The following is a 6000-nucleotide window of genomic DNA, read 5'->3' as shown; positions in this document are numbered from 1 at the left end:
TTTTAAGATGCCTGGCCTGAGTCTCTTAGTTTTCCTCATTAAATGATTCAATCTGATTAGTTTTTGTAGTTTGAATTCTTTTATTATATAAATGACCCAAATTGGTATGCCTCTTTTCCCTTTTGAAGCTGATATGGTCGGTCCTTCCTTCCATCCTTTCTGTTTTTTTTAAAAAAAAAAATTATTTGAGAGAGAGGGAGCAGGGGAGGGACAGAGAGAGAGAGAGAGAGAGAGAGAGGGAGGGAGGGATAAGCAGACTCCCACCTGAGCAGGGAGCCCGATGCGGGGCTTGATCCCTGGACCCTGCGATCATGACCTGAGCCAAAGGCAGACGCTTAACCAACTGAGCCACCCAGGTGCCCTGATGTGGTACTTCTTTAAATATATTCAGTATATATTCAGAGTCACCCAAACCTAACTGCTGTTACTCTGTGAGATATGTGTATACATGACTGTATCATGGAATACCTGCTGCTATCCTTGGCAGGTAGCTTATGGCACCAGAGAGCTGCTTTCAGACTCACCTCTGCATGGCCTTTATCTGGCAAATAGTCCTAAGAGGCATGGGCAATTTTTGTTGTTGTTGTTGGTGTTTCACAAAATGACATCCTTGTTTCCAACCAAGTAGTTGTTTGATTGTGGTTATTGGGAAGAAGAGTCATGGCCAGCATTGAAGCAGACCTGCCTGAACCTTTTTGTTGAAACTGCCTGTTGTTTGGTGTGTCTGTTGGAACTTTACACCCTGTGGAAACTTTACACAAACATTTCTGTATTGACGGACTTCTCATATGTTTGACAGAGTAAATTATCAAGTAATTTAAAACATGTCAAATGATTTTTATAGTAGATACAGTGATTTCCTTGAATTAAATTTAGCACCTTGAATTAAATAAATTCATTATTACCCCTAGACTTGAACTGTCTCTTGAATTTAATCCTTCCATCCTCCACCTGCTGGATATACATCTACTTAACATTGCTTCCTTGGAACTACCTTTCATTTCTTTTGCTTTTCTTTTTTTTTTTAAGCTTATTTATTTTTAAGTAATCTCTATACCCATTGTGGGGCTCAAACTCATGACCCCGAGATCAAGAGTTGCATGCTTTTCTGACTGAGCCAGCGAGGCATCCCACCTTTCATTTCTTAATGATACTGTCCTTTTTCCACTCACTGCAGGCCTTAACATTTTGGAGTTATCTTTGACAACTTGCTCTGCCTCTTTTTTTCCTCCATTTCTAATCAATTACTAAGCTCAGGAAATTAATGCTTTTATTCACTTTGATGTCTTCCTCTGCATTTTCACTACAGTTGAGATATTAGGCTGTTAGCAGTTCATATCTGAACTACTAGTCGAGGAACATCCTAAGTCAGTTTTCCCCTCCAGACCAATATACTTGCTGCTTGTTGCTGTTTAACACCACCACTTTTGTGTTATTATTTTCCTGCGTATAAAGCTCTTGATTTCATGCCATTGAATTAAATCTGACTCCTTAGCCTGGCATTGAAGGCCCACAGTTGTGTCCTGCCTTTCTAGTCTTCTCTGCTTGAACTCTCTCTTGATATTCTGACTTCTACTTCTCAAAAATGTCATGCTTTCTTCCTACTGTGGTATTAATAGCCATTCTCTCTTGAATTATCCCTGTCCTTTTTTTTTCTTTATTTAGATCCCACCCATTCTATAAAACCCAGTTGAAATTCTTCATCTGTTGTGAAGCTTCCCTGCACTGTCCCTCATCTGAACTCTGAGCACATGCAGGTCATTGAACATTGTAGTACTCTGACACTTGAACTATGTTTCATCATTTCTTGTTTGTAATACTTTTTAAGTGAAATGTGTCTTCACATACATTATTTCATCTGTTTTTTGTTTTTTTTAAGTCAAAGAGACTGAGCATCTCTTCTTTTTAACAAATGATTCTTTATTATCCTAAAGTAAAAATCATAGGTAGTGGGTACCTGGGTGGCTCAGTCGGTTAAGCGTCTGCCTTTGGCTCAGGTCATGATCCCAGGGTCCTGGGATCGAGGTCTGCATCGGGCTCCCTGCTCAGTGGGGAACCTGCTTCTCCATCTCCCTCTGCTCATGCTCACTCTCTCTCAAATAAATAAATAAAATCTTTAAAAAAAACGTAGATAGTGGGGTGCCTGGGTGGCTCAGTCGTTAAGCGTCTGCCTTAGGCTCAGGTCATGATCCCGGGGTCCTGGGATCAAGCCCCGCATCGGGCTCCCTGCTCAGCGGGAAGCCTGCTTCTCCCTCCTCCACTCCCCCTGCTTGTGTTCCCTCTCTCGCTGTGTCTCTCTCTGTCAAATAAATAAATAAAATCTTTAAAAAAAAAAATCGTAGATAGTATAATGTATCTACTGACATAACTAAAAAGGAAAAAATTGTAATATGTATTTCAGTATTCAAGTGCTTAGCCAAAATTACACTCTAGCAGGAAAAGGTCCTGCAGATTTACAGACCTCCCAACTTTTCTTCTGTATTGTGTTGTACCTTTTAAAACAATAAGACTAAACTCGATACTTAATATGGTTTGTATCTCAAGTTGTAAATTATGAATAGCTTTATTTCCCATATAGTATGTGGTTAATATGGCCTCTAAGTTACCAAATTTAAATTAAAAGTTATGGGAGACAAAAATCCTACTTATAAAATGGTTTAAAACACTTTATCGGGGCTGCCTGGGTAGCTCAGTCATTAAGCATCTGCCTTCGGCTCAGGTCATGATCCCAGGGTCCTGGGATCAAGCCCCACATCGGTCTCCATGCTAAGCGGGAAGCCTGCTTCTCCCTGTCCCACTCCCTTTACTTGTGTTCCCTCTCTCGCTCTCTGTCTCTCTCTATCAAATAAATAAAATCTTAAACAAAACAAAACAACACTATATCATTGCATATTTAGCCTCCTTTTTATGGTTCTTAGTTAAAATTTTTTTTCTGGAAGTTATGGATGTAATGTGCTATGTTGACTGATTCCTTAATTTTAGTATTTTAATGTTTTATACAGTTTTGTTTATTTATGTGATTTCATGTCATGTAACAGACCAAAAGAATGAGTTGTCTGCAAATACTGAGAGAAATCATTACAAAGGAATCAGGTTATGGGGCACCTGGGTGGCTTAGTTGGTGCTCAGTGGGGAGTCTGCTTGAGATTCTCCCTTTCTGTCTCCCTCTGTGCCCCCCCCCACTTGCTCACGCATGCGTGCGTGCACGCTCTCTCAAATCTTTAAAAAAAAAAAAAAAGTCGAGTATGTATTTTATCTCTCTAAAGGTCAGATTGTTGCTGAGTTGTGACAAGAATTATTTGTGTTTAGACCATACTCCTTCCGCCCTGATCTTTTTCTTACACATAAAAGATCGCTTGGTAGGGATACCTGGGTGGCTCAGTCGGTTAAGCGTCTGCCTTCGGCTCAGGTCCTGATCCCAGGGTCCTGGGATCGAGTCCCGCATCGGGCTCCTTACTCAGCAGGGAGGCTGCTTCTCCCTCTCCCACTCCCCCTGCTTGTGCTCTCTCTCCTTTCTGTGTCTCTCTGACAAATAACTAAATAAAATCTTTAAAAAAAAGCCCCAAGAGTAAGTCTAGATCTCTGATCTTCGTTTTTTAAGGTACTGGTGCCTGTAGTGGCAAAGGTTTAGCTTAGAAACCATCAGAAATGATGATTGATCGAAGAAAAACCCTTAAATAGAGTATGTGTAGCTTCTTGGAAAGTTCCGTCTGTATAGTTCTGTAGTTTCTAAAAGCATGATGATGCCTGATTGGGCTCATTTTGGGCAATTAAACATTCTAAAATCCGTTGACTAGTCAACATTATAACAATTTTAAAATAATATATTGTCACGGCATTCTAACTTACAGAGAGAAGTGTTGTGGGGAGATTTAAGTGGTTTAACTTTATTATTAGGATATTTGTAAAACTGCTGGTTTTTCTTTTGCAGATTGACTTGTGAAACCTTCTAATAGAGAAACTTCTTGGAACAAACTTCACTTGGTAAGTTTGTCATACCCCTCTCCCCACTTTGTGCTGTTTTGAGCAGCAGAAACTAATTTACAGATTAATTGTGGGGGGTCTGTTTGTCCATGTACACAATTATTTAGATGAGCTTTTGTATGTTCATTTTAATGTCAGATCTCTAAATATGATTTTTTTTTCACTAGGGTCAAGGCAGATTATTTTTTCCATATATAATTTGCTATACTTGGAAACTTGTATTTAAGTTGAAATTAAATGAGTTGTAGCCCTAATATTTTGTTTAGAATAGACAGTTCTTAACAACATGGAATTCTTTTAAATTGAAACTTGATTCTTTTTTTTAAATTTTATTTTATTATGTAATGTTAATCACCTTGAGTTTTCTTAACTTGTTACATATCTATATAAAAAGGCCTCATTACTAGACTTAGTGGTACTAATGTGACATTTAAGTAGAAAAAAAGAACTAAAAAATTTAACCCTGTCCCCAATGTGGTTATTAATCCCAGTTCTTCTTTTAATAGACTTATGTGTATCCATGACTATTTTAGTTGTCATTACTGCCTCTTGTCTGCCATTGGTTTAATTTAGGAAACTATAATTTTATTGAAAAGAGAAGTTGTTGCTTTAGTTTTAACTTTTTAGATCCACATCAATACCTTGTTCTGCAACCTTAGCTTGACATTGCCTCCAGAATAAGGATCAAGCTCATTACCATGGCATTTTAGGCTCTTTACAAGTGGGCTTTAAACATTTCCCCCATACACCTAGAGCACCTTTTGCTGTAGTCACATTGACCTATTTTCCTATTTCTCAACTATTAAAAAACTCAGTTGTTCCAAAAAGCCTTCCCTGAGTGCCCAGACCAGAATCCATTTCTGTCTTTTGCATCCTCATGGAGTTCTGTTTCTGCATCTCTTTTCACATTCTGCCTTATTAGTTACCTGTTTGTTGTCCCCACAAGATTATGAACACCTTGAAGGCAAAAACTATGTTCATATTTGAATTTTCAGTTCACAGAGACATTTCCAGAGTCCTGGGATATAGGACTTCTCACTATAATTTGATTTTAAGTAGGATTTTTGTTTTTGGTGGGTGTGGGTGTTTGGTAAGAATAAGGAAGAATAGATTTTGTGCCATCTGTTTAATTTAGAAAATTATCATCTAACTTTTAATCGAATTTAGTAGGGATTAGTTATAATCTTGATTCAGGGTACTGTTTTTTTCCTTCTTTCTGTATAATGAAGGAATTATATATATATTCTATGACCTTATAGTCTGAGTTGCTCAGTATCTTACTTGGTTGAGTTATTGTTTGTGAGTGTAAGTTTTAGTTATTGAGAAAGAAATTGGGTAATTTCTGTTTTATAGGTGCCTGAAAGATGAGGTAGATATTTTACTTTTGTAAAGATTTCTCAGAAGTTGCATCTATGGGGTGGTACTGATGATGGAGCCCAGAGAAGCTTGCAGATCCTAGCTGTCAAATTCTCATGCATATATTAAGAAAAGAGCAGTCATTTGTCTTTGATGCTTAGAATAAGAATCTTATCCTTTATTTGGCCCAGTGGGTCCACATTAGACCTTTAAAGAAGGAAATGTAATCCTAATGTATTACTTGACTCTGCAGGTTTAATTTTTACATTGGCATAATAATGTAAGTGTTCACTGATTTTTAATTTTAGAATCATTATTGACTTGAGATGAGTCATCTAAGACCTATATTTGCAAAACAATGAATTAAAGTGTTACTTTTTTTTTTAAGATTTTTAAAATTTATTTATTTAGGGGTGCCTGGGTGGCTCAGTTGTTGGGCGTCTGCCTTCGGCTCAGGTCATGGTCCTGGGGTCCTGGGATCAAGCCCCACGTCGGGCTCTCTGCTCAGCAGGAGGCCTGCTTCTCCCACTCCCCCCTGCTTGTGTTCCCTCTCTCGCTGTCTCTCTCTCTGTCAAATAAATAAAATCTTAAAAAAAAAAAAAATTTGTTTATTCATGAGCGACACAGAGAGAGAGGCAGAGGAAGGAGCAGGTTTTCTGT

General features: G+C 38.1%; 1 protein-coding gene across 1 annotated transcript in view; it reads left to right on the top strand.

The window, feature by feature from the left end:
* MTMR3 (myotubularin related protein 3) overlaps positions 1-6000 on the top strand; it is a 110164-nt gene that overhangs the window by 67484 nt on the left and 36680 nt on the right. The window contains exon 2 of the mRNA XM_081802557.1: positions 3932-3984. The gene's annotated coding sequence lies outside the window, so the exon portion shown is untranslated. The remainder of the gene's footprint in view (positions 1-3931; positions 3985-6000) is intronic.

This window comes from Leptonychotes weddellii, chromosome 13 (assembly GCF_054177405.1).
Source record: "Leptonychotes weddellii isolate Sample4059 chromosome 13, ASM5417740v2, whole genome shotgun sequence".
NCBI classification, from domain to species: Eukaryota; Metazoa; Chordata; class Mammalia; order Carnivora; family Phocidae; genus Leptonychotes; species Leptonychotes weddellii.
The sequence above is the reverse complement of the archived record's forward strand: the minus strand, read 5'-3'. Positions and strand labels throughout refer to the sequence as shown.